This window comes from Pteropus medius, unplaced genomic scaffold (genome assembly GCF_902729225.1).
Source record: "Pteropus medius unplaced genomic scaffold, Ma_sr-lr_union100, whole genome shotgun sequence".
In the NCBI taxonomy this organism is placed as follows: domain Eukaryota; kingdom Metazoa; phylum Chordata; class Mammalia; order Chiroptera; family Pteropodidae; genus Pteropus; species Pteropus medius.
In genome coordinates this window covers 34,573,462-34,597,177 of record NW_024354875.1, presented here as the reverse complement: position 1 = coordinate 34,597,177, position 23,716 = coordinate 34,573,462, and positions in this window count along the sequence as shown.

The window sequence follows — 23,716 nt, the reverse complement described above, 5'->3', positions numbered from 1 at the left end:
CTCTGTCTTTTCCCTTCTCATTTCCTGCCAGAAAGGAGTTAGGGCTTCCACTATAAAATATAAGCCATAGTCACTACCAAGGGGTGAATGGCAAGAGATGATGGGACTCTGAACCCTGAGAAGGAGTTAGGGGTATAAGAAATAAGGATGGAAAAAGGAAGCAGGGCAGAAAGAGAGGGGTCCTAGAAAGAGGGAAATGTAGGGAGATTCCCACTGTAACTCTTAACACTAACCTAGCCCTGGGGGAGCTGGTGAATAATGGCAAGTGTCACAGTTGTGCCCCAAGTAGAAGAAGAGCAGGATGAGGGCAGGAGTTGGATTGATCATTGTCAGAGAAAGGGAAGGGAAGGGGAAAGAGTAGATGCTTAAGTGAGGTGTGTCCCCATTGAGGTGTGTCCCCAGGTCCATATGAAAGTAATCAATGCAACACAAGCTAAGGTAAAAAAAAAAACTGGTAGCTTATCGCATTTTCCTATAGGTTTTATGTGAGATGTTCACTACCCAGTTTCTATGCTTCTCAGAAGTTAAGAGCAACATGGATTGATTCTAACTGCTAAATGTGATTTTCTGGATTAAGTTACCCTCATGAAGAATCTAAGGAAAAAGTTATATTTCTACCAGATTTATATAAATTGTCTTTGACAATTTTTAAGGACTTTCAAAATTTTTTTAGGATGTAAATATATTCAGAGTTCAATGTGAAGGTTGGGAATTATCTAATGCTCCTTTCCTGTCTTAACCTATGCCATATGTCTCAGCCGCTGTACAGATCTGGCATGTGGGAAGCTCTCAATAAATAGCTGCTGAGAAGATGATACTTCTTGAAATTAATACATCTAGATTTCACAAATATAATAATCTTGTTATGAGTATAATTGTCACCAACATATTCAGAGTATTAGAAACTTTGAAAGCTTAAGTTGGCCATGCCTATGACCACAGGACTACTAATCCAGATCCTGAAAGAAAACAGGTCACAGAAATTTTTGTCATGAGAAAGTCTTTCTTTTTAAAAAGTCTTTAGTAGACTGTGTTTTTTAAAGCAGTTTTAGTTCACAGCAACACTGAGTGGAACTCTTATTCATTGCTGGTGAGAATGCAAAATGGTATAGACACTTTGGAAAACAGTTGGACGAATTCGTACAAAACTAAACATACTTATTCCAGCCTTCATGCTCCTTGTTATTTCCCCAAATGAACTGAAAACTTATTACCACACAAATACGTGCACATGGTTTACAGCAGCTTTATTCATGATTGCCAAAACTTGGAAGCAACAAAGATGTCCTTCAGTAGGTGAGTGGATAAATAAACTGGTACATCTGGACAATGAGATATTATTATTCAGCACTAAAAAGAAATGAGCTATCAAGCCATGAAAAGACATGGAGAAAACTTAAACGTATATTGCTAAGTGAAGGAAGCCAGTCTGAAAAGGTACATGCATACTGTATAACTCAACTATATGACCATAATAAGATCAGTGGTTGCCAGGATTAAGGAGGAGAAAGGGATGAACAGGTGGAGCACAGAGGATTTTTAGGGCGGTGAAACCACTCTGTATTTTACTATAATGATGACTATATGACATTATTCATTTGTCAGAACCAATAGAATGTACAACACCAAGTGTGAACTGTAATGTAAACTATGGACTTTGGGCGATTACAATGTGTAAATGTAGGTTCATTTGTAACAAAGGTACCACTCTTGAGGGGGATGTTGATAATGGGGGAGGCTGTGCACGTGAACGAACTGGTGGATATGGGAAATCTCTTTACCCTCTGCTCGATTTTTCTGAGAAAGGCTTTGTATATGTAATTTGCTCACAGTATCTTACTATTTGATCATTGCTAACTTTGCTGCATTCTTACGATGGGTCAGGCACAGTTACGTACCTGGTTACATTTAACCCTGAACACAAATCTGTAAAGTAGATACTATTATTATCACCATCTCCTCTTTACAAGGGAGGAAATGAGGCTTGGAGAGATTGAGTAATTCGCCAAAGTCACAGTGTCAAAATAGAAAGAGCTTGCACTTTTCCTCATTATGCCATGTTGTCTCAGGCCACACAGATGCTAACTGAAGTCAGTGCTATGTCATGGGGACATTGTAACATGTGAGCATGACTCATAACTGTGACGGAATAGGAAAGACTATGAACTAAAATTTTATATGAAGCTATTTGTAAATAAATTGTAAAGATCCCATAAACTGCCACCAAGTGAGAGATCCAGGGAAAACGTCTTTGCATGATTCACTTAGCATTCACTGCCTGAGCATCAGGAAAAGTTTTTGTATGCGTTGAGGTAATGTTTATAGTGGTTTTCTGTTAAAGAAAAAAAAAAAATACTTAAAAGTCTTCTGGTGACAAAAATTTAAATAGATTCTAATGATTTATGCTCTGGCTAAAAAAAAAAAAAGTTCTGCTTCTTCATTATGCCCAAAATAATGTAAAATATGACTTTTTCACTTTTTAGTGATTTATAGATTATACCCCACACTGTGCCCTCACAGGGCATGTACAAAGGGAAGACCAAAATCGTTAATAATGTAAAGGACGCCCACATCTGGTTGATCCTCCCAGGTGAATGAAACCAAAGCCTGATTTAACAGATGGACACTGCACTGTTTCCTGATGGTAAAATCGCCAGATGTTTAGAGATTCCACAAGTACAAAGGCAGAAGGAAGTGTGTTAATGATGAGGTTTCTGGCACACCTTTGAATTTTCTTTCTTTTCACACTGCATTTCCTTGCACATCAGGTATATGTCCATGAGTAGTGCCATTATTTGAATTTTAATTAAAATAGAATTTTGCTCTAAAATATTTTCTAAAACTAAGGAGCAAAGGAGATGTTGTTATATATCATCACCAGGCTACACCAAATGTATTCAGAACTTGAAAGAAAAAGTTCATCTGTTTTATTTCCCATTGATTTTCTTTCACAAATGCCCTCAAAGTGGCCTGGGCCCCAAATATCGGCAATGACCTGCTTGACACCCCCTCTCCCCAGCTCTGCTTCCCTGACTTTGTGAGGGAGCCTCTAGCTTCTGCTGCAGGGGGTGGTCAGAGCAGGTTTGCTCCAATAGTTTCTTAGGCTATATCCATTATTTTTAAGCCTCTGACTCTAAAGGAAGTTGGGCCCACCCTCATTCATGAAGGGAACAGTGTGGAGGTCATAATACTAGGGAACTGGAGCTTTGGTGCTAGTAGAGCTACAGGAGAGAGATTGTTCCATGGTAGAGAAGTTCCGGTATGGAGAGTAAGACCTCGTTCCAGCATTAACCATGTGGCCTTATCCTTGGACCAGTTGCTTAAACCTCTCTCTGTCTTGGTTCTCAATTTTCCCCTCTGTACAATAGGGATCATCATGCATACCTCATAGGATTGTACTGATGATCAAACAAGATAAGGGATGGAAATGCACCTTGCACAGTGCCTGATATAGAGTTAAATCCTTAAATAAGAAGAAATCAGAGAGTGAGAGAAAAACTTCATTGTAAATTTCCATGCGCACTGCCTCAAGTAACACATTCTCCCTTGCCTCAGGATCTTTCCATTTTGAATCCTGGGACAGACTAGCTTCAGCTCATTTGTTCCAAACCAGTCTTGATTATTCCAGTAATCAAAATTCTGGCCCTATATGCAATATAGTGAATGTGGGCGGTAATATTGTATTATAATCATCAAACTTGCTAAGAGACTAGATGTTAATTATTCCCACCACAAAAAGTCAATAATAATTATATGATGTGATAGAGGGGCTAACTATCACTACAGTAGTAGTCATATTATAGTATATAAATATATTAAACCAATGTATTATACATCTTAAATTTTATAATGTCATATGTCAGATATATTTCATTAATTACTTAATTAAATAACTAGTTAATTAACTAATTAATTAATTAATCAGGGCCCTGGACTTTCCCAGACGGAGCTTCTGATTTCAAAACTGAGAGAGGGCTAAGGGATCCACCCAGCTCAGTTATCTTGTGATAGTTCTTTCAGATGTTTAGAAGTTTGGCCTTATGAGTCCATCTAAATACAGAGACAAACTACCAAAAAAAAAAAAGAGTAACTTTCTCCAAGAATCTTTTACGTGTGCTTTCAACAGGATGAAGTTGCTGTAGGATTAGATACTATGCTATTAATTGATGGAAGACAAAGATGCATCCTGAAAAAGTAAGGCCAAACTTCTCTTTTTCATATTTTCCCTCTGACTACCTGCTGAGTGACTGTTCAATTAGTGGGCGAACGGTGATTCCCAGAAATTATAGAGTCTTTAGTGTTCACAAGGATATAGTTCCTGATGTTTTTTTCCCAGCAGTATATACAGCCATTTCCTACAATTAAATAGTAGGCTAATCTGAATATTAACTATCTGCCAATTTCAACACACATCTCCTATAAACATTTCCTTCCTGGGTAGGGAGGAAGCCCAAATGATGTGGTCCTGTGTAGTTCTTTAACTTTCTTTTTTATGATTGGTGCAGAGCATCTGATTATTTCCAGGTGTTTCAGATTTTGTCATGGACTCCCTATTATTTCTCCCCTTTTTGAGCTCCTTTGGCAATGAATGTGACCATGAGATCCAAAGCTATAAAGGATGTGTTCACCACTTCCCTCTTATGTCTGTCTCTTTATTTAACCACAAGTTCACTGTCTTTATCCATGTTAATTCCCTGAGGTATTCACACAGCATTTGTGTTGACTGCCTTAATTTTGATCTTCTCTAATCATTCCCTGCCAGATGGTAGTTAAAGTTTAATGGCCCCTGTAAAAATAGTTCCCTTTCTTCTTTCATCAGTCATGTGTGTTTACTTAGCTAACTGCTGGATATTCAGAGTGAACACAAAGTGACCACCAACAAAATGAATTCAACAAACACATTGGCTTAATACTTTTCATGGTAGCTAAAGATGTTGCCTGCCATTATCCACTCAACCATTATCCTTACCTTTGATATCTTTTTTCTGTTTTGTTAGTTTTCTTTCCTTTTTATCTTCCTTCTCAGGTTGTTTGGTGGAAACCACAAGACCATGAGGCCCAGCAGTCATCAGTGTGCAACAATTGAAGTGTGTGGACATGTCGAGCTCCAATAACACTTAAGTATTAGATAGATGACATTTGGCATATCCATAGAGCTGTCCTTGTCGCCCCCATGAGATGTGGGTAAGTATCATTCTTTATGATTCAGATAAGCTGAGCTAACTCTTAGCAGGCCACACAAGAGGCTAGGATGGAAACTTCGTGTCTTTAGTGCATTCTACTATCATTCCTGAGCTAGCTAGCTCAGAAATAACAACTAAATAAGGAGTATGTTATACGCCATTTTACAGATGAGGTAGCCAAGATGAGCCATAGTACATGGCCTTTGCCAGGCCACACACACATCTCTAGAAGTATCCTGTCACTTAGGTTTACAGTCAATTTATTAAAATATGTAGGAGCTATTTAAAAAATAAATAAAACTAACCAAACAAAAGATTAGGCGCATTTTTAAAGCAAGCATTCTGGGCGACTTTATACACACACCACTTAAAGCCTATAAAATATAGGAGTCCAAGGCAGGGGTCTTCAAACCACAGCCTGAAGGCCAAATTCAGCATGCTGCCTGTTTTTGTAAATAGTATTTTATTGGAACATAGTCACACTCATTCTTTTACATATTGTTTATGGCTGCTTTAACACTACAATGACATTGTTGAGTAGTTTTAACAGAGACTATATGACCTGCAAAGCCTAAAATATTTACTATCTTGCCCTTTACAGGAAAAAAAAAAAAAAAATGCCAACCCTGCTCTAGGCCTTTGAATTGTGGCATTACATAAATAATTAATTTCTTCTTATGATTCAGGACTGCTATTAGGTGTTGTTACTGAACATTGCTTAAAATGATGTTGATTTTAAATGGCATTTCAAATGCAAAAGGATTCGAAAATCATCTACCAGAATGTCCGTCTCAATTGTACTGATCACCTTGAAGAGTTAAGAAACTAGAAATGTTCAACAAATTCTTGGTAATTTAAGAAGCAGCTGATGGCCACTATACATTCTATAGCTAGTAGTAATCTAGACTGTGGGCAAAAGATATCCCAACTAACTATTAATCAATAAAAAAAATAAGTGTCATTTGGCCAGTTTTACAATTTGGAGCAAGAAACTTAGAATTCTTGAGGAACAAAATAAAGAAGCAGATAGATATAATAAATTCCTCTCTAAATAAATAGAGCAAGAGTCATAATCTCGCTGGGATTTTGTTTCTTCGTCTATGAATCAATGCTATGAATTAAATAATCTCTAGCATCCCTTTTAGCACTAATGCTCTATTGTCCATATTTTTTCCAGTCAAAGTGCAAATGACCCACCCTCTTCTTCCTTCCAAAAGAAAAGTTTCTGGGCTCTCATGGGAATATCGCTAGTCCCAGTTTTTAAACAGCCCCTGCAGGAAGATTTTAATTCTAGGCAACTTTGACCCGAATTTCAAGGGGAGTGAAAGAGAGATGATACTCTGAAATGAGAGCATTAAGTACTCTCATGTCAAATAGCTATAAATAGCTATAAAAACAGGAGATTTATACCCTGTGGACATGAGAAAGTGTTTCCAGACACAAGACAAATAAGGCATCAACTTCCCACAAAGATTTGGAAGAGGGATTAAGAAAATATATATTAAATAAATATATTGAAACAAATAAAGCCACGTTGTGGAGTAACATGTAAAAATCAGCATGAAATTAAAAAGTACTACCCTTCAAAGCAATTTTGTTCATGAGGAAGGAGCTCTAGGTTTTACACACAGAGCTTTTCTCTATTCTTTTGCCCTCACACAAAGGGCTGTTCGCTGTTCATGGTGGCTGAGGAACTTCAAGGGAAAAGTTAGAGAGGCATTACCTTATGGAAAGTGAATTCTCACCTTTCAGAATGAAGAATACCATCTGCGCCTTTGAGTCTGTATGCTGAATTTATGTTCAGACTTATTACTGTGTCTCAAACTTCTAACTAGCTCTGAGAAGTTTATTTTAACAATATATGTATAAGTGAACATTCAGAGTGGCCCAGATTTATAAATTCCCGGGAGTGTGTATATCTTATCCTAATGTTCCAATTAATTTCTGTGGGTAGAATTCAAGCATCATACCTCAACCAAATTATATCTAAGTTCCATTCTAAGCAAGGGAGGCACTGAGAGGAGGTGAGGAATGAAGTTCTAGCACTAGCTCATGGTGTGAACCTAGTCAATTTCAATAACTCTGGATCATGGTTTCTTTGTGAGTAAGAGGTTGGAAATAGAGGCAGGCCCAGGTGTTTTAGATTTGAAATTCTTAGTAAATTACAACTGCTATAAAAATATTTGTATTATCTTCTATTCACTATCCTATGTCTGGCAGTCATAAAAACTTATCATACTTAATATTTCCTAAATAAGAGTGAAAATTACTATTATTTTACCTTACTTTAGTAAAGAGAGTAGTAAATTCCACAAACAACGCAGTAATTTGGAACACAGTCAGTGAAAAAAAGAGGGGTACGATTACATATCTAAAGGAGCTGCCATAATGAGACGCTGTTGATCAGGCTTAAGAAACAAAGAAGTTTATTTCTGTCTCAGGTAACAGTCACAGGTAGATGGGCAGCTCTGTTCCACATAGCCATTCAGAGATTGAGGCTGATGACAGCCGTCCACCTTCCACACATGGCTTCCAAGGCCACATTTGTTGTTACCATTCCAGCAGCCAGGAAGGCTGATGCCCAGAAGCCCAGAGCCAGCAATCTGTGGGAGACAAGATAGTCACCTCCCATCCATTGGCAAGAGCTTAGCCACACACCCACACCTCACTAAAATGGGGACTAGGAAATGAGAAATCTCATCCAACCCACATCTCCATGATTATGGAAGAAGAGGAGAATTGATTTGGGAGGACAGATAACCTTTATGATCGTTGGAATGAAAGGAGGTTGAAAGGGCAAGTAGGTCTGTTAGTCAATGTACAAAAGATTTATATATATAATGTTTAATATTTTGATGTATAGAATATTGATATTGATAAAATGCTCATAATAATAAAACAAATTAATGATACTTATCCAAGCTTTAACAAATCTTAGAATGTATAAAGTTGAAGACCTCCAATTCTCTCTCCTCTCTTACCAGAGGGAGCACACTCCTGAATTTAGTGCAAAGCCTTCCCTTCTGTGTTTTTTAAAATTTTACTACATTTTTTAAGTCAATAAACAATATAAAGAATAATTCTGTTTTTTTAACTTTACATAAAGTGGTACCACATTGTATTTATCATAATACAGCTTACTTTTCACCTCCAAATTGTGTTCCTGAGATAATTTGTGTTGAAAATATAAACTCGACTTATTGATTTTTGACTGCTTTATGATATTTTTGTGACTATGGCTTGTTTCTGATTTTTTATTATTGCAAATATTACTATAATGAGTATCTTTGTGCACATGGGCAAGCATTTTGCTCGAATGGTGTTGTTTAACAAAGTAGCCACTACCCACACGTGGCTACTTAAATTTAAATTAATTAAAAGCAATTAATTAAATTAATCACATAAAATTAAAATTTTAATTCTTCAGTCATGCTAGCCACATTTCAAGTGCTCAGTAGTCACATGTGGCTAGTGGCTAGCATATTAGATGGTATGGTCATTATATCACATAAATTTCTACTGTACAATACTGCTCTAAATTATATATGCAGCAGTGGAACTGCTGGATTGCAGGGTATGTATACCTTCAGTTTTAATAGATATTGCCAAATCGCTTTCCACATCAGTCAAAATTCTTAGGTATGAGCGACAAACAGCTATTATGAATCATTTAGCCATGAAAAATATTTTTTTAAAGAATGTGGATAGCTTACAGAATCTGAGGAAGGGCTTGAGAACCAACTTGAAGATAAACTACCTAATATCACACCATGGAATTGATCTAATGAGGACAGTGCTACTCTGCTTAAAGGTATTGTCCCTTTTATTTCTAAAATGGCAAATGCTTAATGCTGGTGCTATTTCTAGGACTGTAGTTATTGCTGCCTCTAGAAATTGTATGTAGGAGCTGTGGCCGATGCCACTTTCACTAAAAGGGTTCCGCTTGATCCCTACTTTTTTAACACTGTCTTCAGATTCAAAGCTTGGAGCTGATGCATTTGTTTTGCAGACACGATCACATACCTGCATCCCATCCTCACAAAAAGCTAGGAAGGCAAGAGTCTCGTAATTTGGGGGAGATGTGCAAATTTTCAGACTTTCTAGCTATTACCCTGTTGGTCTCCAATGTGGAAATAAAAATTTTAATTCCTACCATTGCAAAGGACAGTTCTCATTTCTCCATGTAGTTCTTACATGTGGTGTCATCTAGCATTTTAATGTTTATGAAACTAGTGGTTGTACAAAGATAGCTCAGTGTGGTTTTGATTTGTATTTTTCTGAATAATAGTAAAGCTGAACATCTTGTAATATGTTTCATTATCATTAGAGCTTGATCTATAAACTGTTTATTCATATCCTTTGCCCAATTTTGAAGTTGGATATTTGGCCTTTCTCTTATTAATATTAGGAACTTCTTTTTATATATGATTTTTTTTAAATTCTAGGCATTAATGATATCTCTTCCTAGGTGGTAGATTGTCTTTTCAATTTAAAAAAAAAAGTCTTATTAGGGCATCTTCAAGCATATACAACATAGAATAATATAATGATATAACCCGTCTACCCAGTTCATCAATATTGTTTCATCTATACCACCAGCCTGCACTCCCTACCACCAGGTTATTTAGAAGAAAAGTCCCATATATCATATAACTTCCTGCATAGATATTTCAGTGTGAATCTCTAAGGAAAAGAACTCTTTGTAAAATCAGAAAGATAATACCATCGTCAACCTAATAACATGTAAAAAAAGAACAATATCTTACTATCATCAAATTATCCAGTCAATTATCCAGTTTATATTTCCCCAATTGCTTCCTAAATGTTTTTACAGTTTGTTTGTTTGAGTCAATATTTAAATAACCATTTATAATCAATATCCAATAGTCAATAACCATTCAGTTAATTGATATGTTTCTTAAGTATATTTTAATCTACGGGTTACCCCTCCATTTCTCTCTCTTTTTATTTTTTAGAAATGTTTTTATTATCATTGAGATGCCAGGTTTTTGGCTTGTAAAGTTCCTAAGATTGGAATTTTGCTGCTTGAATCTATGTAGTATACTGTAACATGTTCCTTCTCCCTTGTATTTTCTGTAAATTGGTAGTTAGATTGAGACACTTGAATAGACTCAACTGCAGTTTTTTGGCAAAATTACTTCATTGATGTGTAGTACAATTCTATCAAGAGTTACATAATGTCTAGCTGTCTCTCTTTTTGAGAGCTAGCTTTCATTAAATGACCTTTGCCCAGATCTATTAATTTGATAGGGGTTGCAAAATGATGATATTCTAATGATACCAGTCCATCTTCATTTGTTAGTTGGAATACTCTTTTGAAACACAGAAATTAGAACAAAAAATCTCTCTTTATGAATTATTGATAACCTGAGGTACAGTTCATATAGAAAAGGTAAGGTCAATATTATTTTCCCTTTAGCAGTTTTCAATATCATAAGTTAGTTCCCTAGAATCCTTCACAGGGGAACAGGCTGTAGATTCCAAATACTGTTTCTCACTAAAAAAAAAAAAAAAAAAAAAAACAAGGATCCTTGGAGAAATGGAGATGTGGAACAGGAAATGTATAGGGTGAGTCTACACATAACAATTGAAATGGGGAAGCTAAAAAAGTCTGCCAGAGTTACATTAGTAGTGCTCAGGAGCCAACTTGAAGAGGTTTCTACTGACCAAAGATAAGGTAATTTGAGCATTAGAAGAAAAATAATCAAAGAGTTGAAATACAACTTATATGTTAAAATTCATAAGTTTATAATGACTCCAAACAAAAAAACTTTATATTTCTAATGGTGTTCTTTTTTGTTCAGATGTTTTTTAACCTGAATGTAGTCAGATTCATTCATGTTTTCCTTTAAGTTTATGCTTTATTGTGTCTTGCTTAAGAAATCCTTCCTTATCCCAAAGTACTAAAAATGTTCTCCTAAAATTTAAAAAGAAAAATGAATTTCACATTTAAGTCTTAATCCAAACTATTTTTGTGTATGGTGTGAGGTATGTCTCAATGTTTAGTTGGAGTTCCAGCAGGAAAGATTATAGAGAATTAGAGAAGAAATCTTTGGAGAAATAGTGGATGGAATTTTTCTTGAATTAAAATATAAATAAAAAGAAATTCATACTTGGAGGTAACATGTAAAAAGGCAAAACAGCAAAGACAAAAATCTTAAAATCAGTCTGAGAGTAAAGAGAAATAAGTTACAAAGGAATGACAAACAAGATAGTAGATTTATCAATATCTAAAATGAAAGCCAGGAGCCAATATTTCTCCCAAATACTGAGAGAGAAAAAAAAAATTCTTAATCAAGAATTGCGTACCCTACAAAATTATCTTTCAAGAATGATACTGAAATAATGACAATTTCATTTAAGTAAAAACTGAGTTTACAACCTACAGACTTTCCCTAAAAGAATTTCTAAAAGAGGTACTTTAAGAACAATGAAAGTGACTTCAGAATGATGATCTGAGATATGAGAAGAAATAGGAAATAAAATAGTAATGATGTACACAATTACTGTCTGTTCTAATTTGTGAGGTTGGAAAAAGAAAAGGACAGAACTAAGATAATGGACAATTGCCTAAACATCAGAAAGGGAAAGGGTGTGATTCAAGTTAAGGAGTTCTGAAGACTTGTATTATTCCAAAGTAAATTAAGAATTGTGTAACTTTAGGCTTTGTTCAGTATAATAAAATTTTGAGGATATCCAATAAAAATAGATAGTATAAATTCTGTGTCAGCAGAGCGGGAGATCAGTGAACCAAAAGATGTATACATAAGGATAGACATATAAATCAAATGGAATAGAATTAAGGGTCTAGAGATAAACTCTTATATTAAAACTGACTGCGGTGATGGTTATAGAACTCTATAGATGGTTATAGAACTCAGTTTTTAGTGAATATACTAAAAACTATCAAAGTGCATACTTTGAATGAGTGAATTATATGATATGTGAATTAAAGCTGTTAAGAAATAAATAAAACAAAGGAAAAAAAACAATAAACAAAGGATGGTTAGAGCTGATGCCATCACAACTCTTCCTCAGCCTCTTTGTTTTCTCACATATCGACTGCAAATCTTTTTCAGCATCAGGAGGATTTGTGGCTAGTTATGGCTTCCAGACTCCAACGTGATTAACTCTTCAACTAGAGAGGAATGGGGCTTCTCTAGATCCAGTTTGAAATATCCCAGTAAAAGGCTGTGATTGGCCCTGCTGAAGTATTGTTTCTCACTCTTCAAGACAATCACAGTGGCTAAAGAGATGAAGGATTATGATCAGTAAAGTTTTGGAAGCTTGGGTAAGGTGAGGAAAAGCCGGTACCAGAAAGGAAAATAGAGAACACAAAAGAAGATGGAGGAAAAGAAAGAGGTTTGTAACCAAAAACATTTGAACCTGACTGATGATAGACTCAGGTTCACAAGTCAAACTGTGAATGCCCGGTTTTAAATGAGTCTGGCCAGCTATCTGGTACGTGAACCTATAATAACCCTTGTGTTCAAATGGGAACTATTCCTGTTGAGTATTACAAGATACAAAAAGGTTACACAATTATCTTTTTGTCTAACTTTATTATGACATTTATGTGATTGCTTCTTGGCAATGACCAAGGCCAGAGTCCCTCTGATAAATTAATTTCATTTTATACCATCTTTAATCATTCATGTACTTCAGAATTTACTTGTATTAATTCACCTCAACAACAAAAAAAAAAACTTTCTTTTTTCTTTAGCTTCACATTTATTGTGCTTCTTAAAGTCAATTTTATTGTTGGAACTTCTGAAATTGCCAAAGTACAAGGATGAATGTCAGAGTGTCAAAGGTTTTTAAATGAATTCTGACAAGACAGAAAAGGTCAGAGCAGATTTCTTCAACATGTTCAAATGTGGTCCTGATTATAAAGATTTTTACAAGGAGTATTTAGGGTTTTTTTTTTAAATGACTGCGATATTCTGCTATACTCGATGGATTAAATTTTGCCTGGAACACTCTTCTCCTAGGGCCCCAGCTTCTGCCTTGCTCACTTCCTCATCCTTCTGCTCTTGGTTTAGATGTCATCTCTTGCAAGAAGCCCTTCCAGATTACCCCAGATATATCCAGTTGACCCTTCTAATATCCTTTCCATACTCCATTATTGCATTTATTACCCTGTATTGTAATTACCTGTTAATTTGTGCATCTCTGAATCTCTTCATGAAAAGACTAGCTTCCTGGGGGCAAAGAGTGAACCTAAAGTACTCCAGAGACTCGCACGGTGCCTACAAAAAGTATCTGCATGCATTTGTTAAATTAAAGAGCGGTCTTCAAAACAATTGCCCTATATTCCATGAAAGTGTCAAGGTCATGAGAGACTGAGAAACTATCCCATGACTCCGATTCTGTATTGGTTCCTAGACCAGGAAACCAACATTAAAGGGACAACTGGCAAAATTTGAATAAGGTCAGTAGGTTAGTTAATTTCCATTGTATAATTATTAATTTGATCACTGTTACTATGGTTTTATAAAATGTTAACATTTGGGAAGCTGGGTGAAGGGCATATGAGAATTCTTTGAATGATTTTTGAAACCTTTTTTGTAAGCCTGAAGGTTAAGAAAAGTTAATAGGAAAAAAAAAACGTATATGTTCACTCATGAATAAAGAGAAAGGTCGGTGCAGGGGAGGGAGGAAAAGAGGAGGGAGAGCAGGAGAAGAGGGGTAAAGAGGAACAAAAGCTAAAAGCCAACTGGCTTTTCAAGTATAGCTAGGGTAATAAAAGGAAAAATTTGAGAGCTTTAGTAACCATAGGTGCCTCAAAATGCCATGTTATCACCATGTTCTTGGCAGCCTAATTAGGAAATAGTGTTCGTGACCACACCCTATGTGTAATTCTTTCTTTGCTGTTGACTCCTGAGCTTTGTCCATATGTTTTCAAACTATTCAATTGGATTTAGCAAGCACTTACTGAGTGTCTGCTACATGCCAGGCACAGTAATGAGCACTGAGGATAGATGCAAATGTGGTAAGATACGTTCCTCATCTTCAGAGAGGAACACAATCTACAGGGGAAATTGAAGCAAAAAGGAAATGAAGAGTGGCAATACAGTGAGAAATGTGCAACTGTTCCCACAAGTACCAAATCTAAGACAACACCTGAGGGTATTATGCTAAGTAAAATAAGTCAGACAAATATTGTATGATCTCACTTATATGTGAAATCTAAAAACAAAACAAACAAAACCTCATATATATAAAGAATAGATTGGTATTTGCCAGAGGCAATGGTTGGGGTGGGCAAAATGGTTGAAGTGGGTCAAAAGGTATAAACTTCCAATTATAAAATAAATAAGTCCTAGGGAATGTAATGTACAGCATGATGGCTGTAGCTAATAATACTGTATTCTGTATTTGAAATTTACTAAGAGAATAGATCTCAAAAGTTCTCATCACAAGAAAAATCACAAGAAAAATAACTATGTGGTGGAGGATGTTAACTAGACTTATTGTGGTGATCATTTTGCAACATATACAAATATTGAATCATTATGTTGTACACCTGAAACTAATATAATGTTATGTGTCAATTATATTTCAATTTTAAAAAAAGGCAACACAGAAGAGTGCTTAATTTCCTGGGAGGACAGAAGCTTCACAGAAGAGGTGATGCATAAACTGGGTTTTGAAGAATCAATAGGGATTTACGAGTAGACAAAATTGGGAAAAACATTCTAGGCACAGAATGTATAAGATCTCACTGGTGAGAAACAGCAAAGTGAGGTCAGCACAGTAAAAATGAAAACCACCCCAGATCAAGGAATTCTTTCTTAGTAGTTATATTGGGATATAATTCACATATCATAAAATTCACCTGTTTAAAGGTACACTTTAATGGTTTTTAGTATGTCACAAAGTTGTACAACCATCATCACTATTTAATTTTAGAACATTTCATCAACCCCAAATGAAATAACATACCCATTAGCAGCCATTTTTCATTCATTCCTCACCCCCAGCCCTAAGCAACCACTAATCAAATCTATCTTCTGCCTCCACAGATGCCTATTTGGGACATTTTATATTATAAGTGGCTGTATCATTTTACATTCCTATCAGCAGTATATGAGGGTTCCAATTTCTCCACAACTTCACAACACTTGGTATTGTCTATCTTTTTTATTTTATCCATCTTAGTGAGAATGAAGCAGCATATTAGATTTCTAGGGCTGCTCTAACAAACTACCACAAACTGAGTGATTAAAACAACAGAAATTTATTCTTTCATATTCTGAGACTAGAGGTCTGAAATCAAAGTGTCAGCGAGGTCATGCTCTCTCTAAAGGCTCTAAGAGAAATGTTGTTCCATACCTTTCTCTTAGTTTCTTGCATTACCAATAATCCTTAGCATTTCAGGGCTTGTAGATGCATCACTTCAGCCTCTGACTCTGTCATCACTTGGAATTCTCCCCTATACCTCTGTGTCTCTTCTCCAGTCATGTTGGATTAGGACCCATTCACCATGATCTGCAAAAACTATTTCCAAAGAAGGTCATATTCACAGGTACCAGACTTCAATATATCTTTTGGGGGAACACAGTTCAACCCACAACAAGTGGTATCTCATTGTGGTTTGATTTACATTTCCCTAATAGTAATGATTTTTAGCATCTTTTCATGTGTTATTGGCCATTCGTATATCTTCTTTGGAGAAATATCTATTCAAATTTTTTGTCAACTTTTAAATTAAGCTATTTGTCTTTTTATTAATGAGTTAAGTAGTCTTTATATATTCTGGACTCTTACCACATATATGATTTGCAAATATGTTCTTCCATTCTCGGCTGTTTTTACTTTTTGTAGTGTCCTTTGAAACAAAAATTTTAATTTCGATGGTGTCCAATTCATTTATTTTTTCTTTTGTTACTTGGGCTTTGGTGTAATACCTAAGAAACTATTGACTAATTCAAAGTCATGAAGGTTTATGCTTACGTTTTCTTTTAAAAGTTTTAAAGTTTTATATCTTACATTTAGGTTTCTGACATTTTTTGAGTCAAATTTTGTGTATGGCACAAGACATGGATCCAAATGATTCTTTTGCATGTGAATATCCAGTTATCCTAGCACCATTTGCCGACAATATTCTTCCCCCATTAAATTGTCTGGGCACCCTTGCCAAAATATGAATTTACCATAAACATGGGAATTTGTTTCTGGACTCTCAATTCTATTCCACTGATCTATCCTTATGTTGGCACTACACTGTCTTGATTACTGTAGCTTTGAAATCAGGAATAGTAAAATTTCCAATTTTATTCCTCTTTTCAAAAATTGCTTTGATTATTTAAGCCTCATATTTTTATATGAATTTAGGATCAGATTATCAATTATTAAAAATTCTGGCTGGAATTTTTACAGAAATTGTATTGAATCTGGAGATCAATTTGGGGCTATTCTCATCTTATCAATAGTAAGTCTACCAATTCATATGCATGGATGTCTTTCTGTTTATTTAAATATTCTTTAATTTCTTTCAATAATGTTTTGTGGTTTTCAATGTGCAAATCTGACACTTCTTTTGTTAAATTTACTTTAAGTATTTTATTTTTTGATGCTATTATAAATAAAATTGTTTTAAATTTCATTTTCAGATTGTTCATTGCTAGTATATGAAAGAAAAGTGATTTGTATAATCTCATATGTCGCAAATTGATTTATTTATTAATTCCATAGTTTTTTAGTGGGTTCTGTAGTATTTTCTATTTACAAGATCATGTCATCTGCAAATTGAGATACTTTTACTTCTTTCTTTCCAATCCAGGTAGCTTTTATTTCTTTGTTTTGTCTAATTGTCTTAGCTAGAGTTTCTAGTGCAATATGAAATAGAAGTGGTGAGAGGAGACATCTCTGTCTTGTTTCTGATCTTAGTCTCTCACCACTAAGTATGATGTAGTTGTGGGTTCTTCATAGATTCCCTTTATTGGGTTAAAGCAGTTTCTTTCTAGTCCCAGTTTGTTGAGTGTTTTTGTTGTAAATGTTGTTGGGTTCTGTCAAATTCTTTTTCTATGATTATTGAGATAATCCTGTGGTTTTTGTCTTTTATTCTATTAGTGTAGTGTATTATATTTATTGATTTCTTAGATGTTAAACCAACTTTTCATTCCTGTGATGAATCCCATTTGGTCATGGTGTACAATTTCTTTTTATGTTGTTGGACTGAGTTTGCTAGTTTTTCGTCGTTTTTGTTAAGGAATTTTACATCTGTATCCATAAGGGACATTAGGCAGCAGTTTTCTTTTCTTGTGATGTCTTTGTCTGGTTTTAGTATAATGGTAATATTGGCCTCATAAGAATAAGTTGGGTTGTGTTCCCTCTACTGTTTTTTACGAGTTTGTAAAGGATTGGTGTTAATTCTTCTTTAGACATTTGATAGAGTTCATCAGTGAAACCATCACATCCTGGGCTTTTCTTTGTGGGAAGTTTTTTTGATTACTTATTCGGGCTCTTTACTTGTTATAGAGCTATTCAGATTTGCTGTTTCTTCTTAAGTCTGTATTAATAGTTTGTGTCTGTGTTGGCATTTGTCCATTTCATTTAGGTTATGTAATTTATTGGCATATAATTGTTAATGGCATTTTCCTCTAATTCTTTTGGTTTTTTTAAGGTCAGTAATTATGTTCCCTCTTTCATTCTTGATTTTAGTAAGCTGGGTCTTCTTTCTTTCTTTCTTTCTTTTTTTCTTGGTTAGTTGAGCTAAAGGATTATCAATTTTGTTGATTACTTCAAGGACCAAGTGTTCAAAATCTTGATTTTCTCTCTTATTTTTCTATTCTCTATTTCATTTCTTTTTGCCCAATCTTTATTATTTCTTTTCTTCTCTTTACTTTGAGCTTAGTTTTCTCTTCTTTTCCAGTGTCTTAAAGTGAAAAATTAGAATATTCATTGAGATTTTTCTTCTTTTTTAGTATAGGCATTTATAGCTATAAATTTCCCACTAAGCACCACTTTAGCTGCATCCCCTACGTTCTGGTATTTGTGCTTTTATTCTCACTAATCTCAACTATTTTCTAATTTTCTTTTTTAATTTTTTTCTTCAACCCACTGGTTATTTAGGAGTTTATAATTCAAATTTCCATATGTTTGTGCATTCCCCAAATTTCCTTCAGTTGTTGATTTTTAATTTAATTCTCAAAATAATTATGCTGAGTGAGAGAATTCAGACAAAAATGAGTATAGACCGTGTGATTCCATTTATAGAAAACTCCATAAAACACAAACTAATCAATAGTAATAGAAAGCAGATCAGTGGTTGCTGGGACGGGTTGAGGAGGTGCTGTTGGACGGAAAGGGGCTACAGAGGACAAGGAAACTTTGCAGGATAATGGATGTGTTCATCGTCTTGATCGTGGTAATGGATTCAGATATATACATATGTGAAAACCTATCATATTATATACTTTAAATATCTGCAGTTTATTATTTTGTGTCAATTATACTTCAATAAAGATGTTTTCTGAAAGCCACCATTTTGCCTTTAGACTTTGCGACTTTACTATAAAATAATTTCCACCTTTTGAAACTTCAGAAGTTTACCTGAATGCTACATAAAATGTTTTAAATTGATGTTTTAGGTGTGTGATATGTTTAGCTCTTTCCATTTCTTTCGTTCTCTATACAGAGGTCGATTTATTCAGATAATTAGAAATTGTTCCAAGGGAATGTTTCCCTAAGGTTGCAATGGAATAGTAATTTAGTCTATAAACTGCATAATATCCCAACTGAGAAGTGTAAGAAAAGTATACTTAATGTGCTGATTTCCTACTCATAAAACTCTTGTGTGCAAATGATTCTGTTTTTGAAGAGATTTTCTTCCCAAGCTCTTTGTCCTTTTCTAAGCTGTATGCTCCACTCTTGGATCATATTTTCTCAATGCAATGATGTTGTAAATGCTAGCCGAATCCATAGGCTCATTCCCCATTTGCTCCCATTGAAATCCTATTTCGGTATAGCCACAAATCCAACCTCAAAAATAAAAATGAATAAAAAACTTTTCTTGAAAAATAATTATTACTAATAAAGAAAATAACATTTAATTATAAAATGGTTTTTGTTTTCCCCTTAATTTAACTCCAAGACTTTCCCTCAAGAGGAAGTATTTGTGTACAGAAGTTGAACAGTTGGTCAACAGACTTCTACAGAAATTGTAAAAGAGACTTCTAGACACTTTCAAGGGCTTTAGAGGCTAATAAGGAAAGTTATCTAATTATCATTTCTAAATCCACTTTTATCTATGACTTTCTTCATCCAACCAAGTGGAGATAATTGATAAAAATTATTTTCCATAGTCACGATTTATTATTTAACTTTGTTTTAGGTTTTACAACCAGAGGTTCCTTACCCTGGAATTTGGGGTACATAATGCTTCACACCTCTGACTCCCCTTTTAAGCCCCTTTAATCCAATATAAAATGCAGCCATAGTAAAGGAAGACGTCAGTCTCTTCTCACTTTCCCTTGCCCATCCATTCTCCCAGCCATAGGTTCCCTTGTACAATCCTAATATTCGGTATGCTTTCTTAAAAGAAAATAAGATTTTTGCAGGTCTTATAAATCAATAGTTTTTTCTTATAAATAAATTGATTTTTTTATTGTTTTATTTATTTTAAAGAGCTCAAAGAACTTTTCATCTAAAAACTAATATTTTAATCTAGAAATATTCAAATACTTCCTCATAGCCCAGGTTTGAATATGGGACAAATAAAATAATATATATTTTGATTTGTAATCAAAGTAATTGATTTATGATGTAATTGGATTTCATAGCTGAAACTCCCCACTCTCAGTCTAAATTTATAATAGGACTCTTCTGTATTTGAAAAGTCAAATCAGAGACTTCAGAAAACTGGAAATAAAAGGGAAAAACCTCGCTCAGAAAGAGAATGAGAACCTAAACAAAAAATTTTAAAAACATAAAGAGAAATAAACTTAAAAATTAAAAAAAATTTAAATTTAAATATATATAAAGAAAACAAAAAAAAATGATAATGATATCTACAAGTGAATAAGTGCAGCTGATCCAAATCTTGCAGTTTTAAAGCATTACATATGTAAAGTCCTTAGGAATGGCTTAAGCTCACCAAAGAGAGTGTTTCCCTACATGCCAAATTACAGTGCTAAGGCAGATTGAGGGAGAACTATAATCAACCATTTGTTGATTATTTATTTTTAAATCTGTCCTCAGCATCTACAAATGTAAAGAAGCATGTGGCCTCAGATTGGAGCTGTTTGCTAACAGCAGGATTGCCTGGCCCAAGAAATGACGCTTGCTGTGTGATGAAAGCTGCCCCTCTACAACCGTGTTTGGTTAGCACCTATGCCCTGCACATTCTCCATGGGCATGCTGCCAGCCTAACAGATGGGCATGAATGTAACCCTGCCAAAGAACCTGTGTGTGCAGTGCGCTCACAACTGTGGTTAGATTCCTTTCCAAGAATGTTGCATCTACTTAAGCTGCCCAGCAAAAAAAAAAAAAAAAAAAAAAAATCATGACTTACATGTCTTCAAATGGTATTAACAAATATGTAAATAATTCTCCAAATCAGTGGTTCTCAAAGTGGGATTCCGTGGACCAGCAGCATTGGCACCATTTGGGAGATTGCTAGATATGTAAATTTTCAGACCTCACACCAGACCTAGTGAAGCAGAAACTCTGGGGGGTGGGACCCAGTGATCTACAATTTAAGAAGCCCTCTAGGTGATTCTAATACAGCTCAAGTTTGACAACGGCTGCTCTAAACCATGTTCTCGAACGTTCAAATTACTTGAGAAATTTTTTTAAATACGGATGCTGATGTTTCAGGCCCAGAGATTCTTGATTTAATTGGTATAGAGAGCAGCCAAGGCCTTGTTTTAAATTCTCCCCAGGGGATTCTAATGTGCAGCAAAGTTTGAGAAGCAATGCTGTTCTGAGTACTCAGATTACCTCTCACAAGCTTTGAGGAGAAATATTTCAGACATTTGCAAATGCAGGTAAGTCTTTATTGAAAGTACATTTGTTTAGAAATTTGCTTAAATAATTCTTTGATTGGTTGATCAGTTTTTTAAACCCTTAGATAAGATTAAAAATTCATGTTACCCTATGTGCTCTGTGAGTCACTTACTTTTAAGATCACCCTATCTCACAGCACCATATTTCAGTTGGCTCCCAATTTTGGTGTGTTTTTTTAATCTCATTGAATTCGACATCTTCTAATGTAATATCCCCAAACTATTCTACTGGTATCTCACTCCTCTTTGTGTCTCAAATACTAAAACCTTGCTTTCTTCCCAGACAGGAAGAGATCTGACATCAGAAAATTTAAACTTCAGACCATCTAAATTGAACTAATAAAAAGCAAAAATAATAATAATAAAAACCCCTTTAGGCCTCAAACTTACCCAGCATATTTAGTATTAGTATAAGTATTTGATTAAGAAAGTAAGAACAGAAAAACATGAAATATCCACTAATTTGCTATGCTTTCCCTACGCATTTCACAGCAAGACACGCATAGACGTGATAGTATTTGTACATCCCAATAGAATGAATAGGAGAAGTTGCTGAAGACCTGGCCACTCTGAGTGCAAGAAATCGGGATCTCACACACACACACAATTCACTGTTGGGAAGCTCTGAATTGATGAAAACTCAGGTTTATGGATAAAATCTTAACATAATTCCATGGAAACTGAGACTTAACCAACTCATGTTCGGTTTTCCTTCCCTTTTCCAGCAACTAATCTATTTAAGATGACAACGATGGCCCTTTGTACTGCTACTGGCTTTGTCGAGGTCCAACTTAACACTGACAAAAAACAACATGAGGTGAGAAGTTAAGTGACTGGATTTAGCTTCCTAAGGTGGAATCTCAGTTCTGTCACCTGCTAGCTGTGTCACGTTGGGCAAGTAACTTAATTATATTGTACCTCAATTTCCCTACCTATAAAATATTACCTGTAGATACTATTATTTCTCATAGGGCTGTTATGAAAATTAAATGATGAGCTATGTGTGGAAGCACGTAGTAAGCCGTGATTAAGTGGCCACTATTCTTTTTATAACAGTGATTACACCTAACGATGACATTGCGTGGACCTATTACTAGCCCTCACCTCATTTCCCTTGTCTCAGTCTCCTCTGGCTCTGACATATGAGCCTATGAAAGAGCGGCCATTCAACCATCTAACACGTGAACAAAATAGGGCACAGCAAAATCCAGGGAAATGGTGAGGAATGCTCTGACATCAGACAACGAGGTCCCAGGCTGGGTTCAGTGCAGAGCCCCGGGCCCTAGGAAGGCATGGTTTTCAATTAGCCTAGCACGACAAGCTAGAGAGTGTTTGAAAATGTTGGAAAATATTTCTGGCTGTACACACATAAGGAATGCTACTGGTATTTAGCCAGTGTTGCCAAATTTTCTCTAAATGAAAACCAAAAGGCAATAGTACCCACGCTGAGATCAAAGTCAGAACAAAACCAGGCCCCAGTGTAATGACTAGGATATATGACAGGTCACCAGAACAGGGACTTGAGAACAGAAACCAAGAATGAACACGAAGTTATAAACTGAAGCCTACGGCAAGGATGTTTACAAAGGCATACCCTTGAGATGAACAACTGTAGAAGGAAGGGGACTATCTTCATATGGGCTGCTATAACAAAACATCACCAACTGGGTAGCTTATAAACAAAAGAAATTTATTTCTCAGCATTCCAGAGGCTAGAAGACCAAGATCAAGGCACCAGCATGGTCACATTTTCTGGTGAGGACCCTCTTCCTGGTTCATAACTGGCATCTTCTTGCTCTGCCCTCATATGGGTAGAAACAGCAAGGGAGCTCTGTGAGGTCCTTTTAATAACAGCACTGATCTCATTCATGAGGGCTCCACCCTCATGACCTAGTCAACTCCTGAAGCTCCCACCAACTAATACCATCACCTTTGGGGGGTAGGATTTCAATATATGAATTTGGGGGGAGACATAAACATTTAGACCATAGCAGGAACAAAAACAAAATTGTGCAGAGAGAAAAGTCAAGCTGCATCAGCATTGACTCTATAGGAAATGCTAGAGTTAGAAAGGCCGTTCAGTATTGTCTCAAGTTGGGCTTAGATGTCAGTGCCTTTATATTCCCCACTGATCAATCATTGGATATGGGTTGCCCTAAAAAGGGTGAGACTTTGGGTAAGGACATTCTCCTTGGTTAGGTAATTCCTAACATGTCTGACAACTGAAAGCTGTCTGCCATCAACAATCTTAACAGCTGGGTAATAAAATCCATTGAAGGAGGATCTGAGTAGCATATAACAGGGATGGACAAAGCACATAGAATAACATGGAATCCCATTGGTCAGTGCCATTACACCATCTCCCGGGTCAGCTGGCAGCATGAACGCCCTGATCAAACACACCAGTTCCATGTCCAGAGTTTGGCTGATGGTCTCTGAAGTAGGGAAGTTGCATTTTCTCAGGACAATGCCCACTTAGCCTTACAAGAAATGTTTTAAAAG